The sequence below is a fragment of the Sciurus carolinensis genome, chromosome 7 (genome assembly GCF_902686445.1).
Source record: "Sciurus carolinensis chromosome 7, mSciCar1.2, whole genome shotgun sequence".
Lineage (NCBI taxonomy): Eukaryota > Metazoa > Chordata > Mammalia > Rodentia > Sciuridae > Sciurus > Sciurus carolinensis.
In genome coordinates, this window is record NC_062219.1 from 61,709,226 (window position 1) to 61,710,890 (window position 1,665).

The 1,665-nt window shown below is 39.3% G+C and overlaps 1 pseudogene; it reads left to right on the plus strand.

The window, feature by feature from the left end:
• The first annotated feature begins 961 nt into the window (after nt 1-961).
• On the plus strand, nt 962-1,432 carry LOC124989556 (60S ribosomal protein L23a-like; annotated as a pseudogene).
• Nucleotides 1,433-1,665: the final 233 nt, after the last annotated feature.

A 1,665-nucleotide genomic window follows, 5' to 3' on the forward strand; every position in this document is an offset into this window, starting at 1 on the left:
TGGAACCACCATTTGACCCAGCTATCCCACACCTTGGCCTATACCCAAAGGACTTAAAATCAGCATATTACAGAGATACAGCCACATCAATGTTCATAGCTGCTCAGTTCACAATAGCCAGATTGTGGAACCAACCTAGATGTCCTTCAATTGATGAATGGATAAAGAAAATGTGGTATATATATACAATGGAATATTACTCAGCCATAAAGAATGATTAAATTATGGCATTTGCAGGCAAATGGATGAAACTGGAGAATATCATGCTAAGTGAGATAAGCCAATCTCAAAAAACCAAAGGAAGAATGATATCGCTAATAAGTGGATGATGACACATAACGGGGGGTGGGAAGGGTTAGTGTTGGGGTTGGAGTTGGGTTTAGGGAGGGGGCAGGAATGGAGGAAGGAAGGACTGTATAGATGGAGGGGAGGGGTGGGAGGGGAGAGGGGAAGGGAAAAATGGCAGAATGAATCAAACAATATTACCCTATGTAAATTTATGATTACACAAATGGTATGCCTTTACGCCATGTACAGACAGAGAAACAACATGTATCCCATTTGTTTACAATAAAAAAAAAAATAAATAAATAAATAATAAAAAAGAATATGATAGAACCAAAAAAAATATATATATATATATATAAATAAAAAGACAGGTGCTGGGAAGAAGTGGAGAAAAGGGAACCTTTACACATGGTTGATAGAAATGTGAAGTAGTACAGTTATTGTGGGAAACAGTATGGAGGTTCATCAAAAAATTAAAACTAGAACTACCATATGATCCAGTAATCCCACTACTGAGTAAATGAAATGAAACTTAATCAGTATGTCAAAGAGACCTCTGCACTCTCAAGTGTATTGCAACACTATTTATAATAGCCAGTAAATGGAACCAACCTAAGTGTCCATCAACTGAAAAATGGATAAAGAAAATGTGGTAGGTAGCCTTTTCACCAAGATGGCGCCGAAAGCTAAGAAGGAAGCTCCTGCCCCTCCCAAAGCTTAAGCAAAAGCAAAAGCTTTGAAGGCCAAGAAGGCAGTGCTGAAGGGTGTCCACAGCTATAAAAAGAAGAAGATCCACACATCACCTACCTTCCGGCGACCCAAGACGTTGCGGCTCCGTAGGCAGCCCAAATATCCTCGGAAGAGCACCCCCAGGAGAAACAAGCTTGACCACTATGCCATCATTAAGTTCCCCCTGACCACTGAGTCAGCCATGAAGAAGATTGAAGACAACAACACACTTGTGTTCATTGTGGATGTCAAGGCCAACAAACACCAGACCAAACAAGCTGTAAAGAAGCTCTATGACATTGATGTGGCCAAGGTTAACACCCTGATTAGGCCTGATGGAGAGAAGAAGGCGTTCGTTCCACTGGCTCCTGATTATGATGCTTTGGATGTTGCCAACAAAATTGGGATCATCTAAACAGAGTCCAGCTGTCTAATTCTAAATATACCCCCTTTTTTTTTTAACCTAAAAAAAAAAAAAAGAAAATGTGGTAGGTAGAGAATTGGAACACTGTTCAGTCCTTTAAAAAGGCTAAAAATCCTATCATTTATGAAAATATAGATGAAACTGGAGGATATTATGTAAGGAAAATAATTCACTCAGAAAAAGACAAAACCTGAGTGATCATACTCGTGCACAATCTAAAAAGG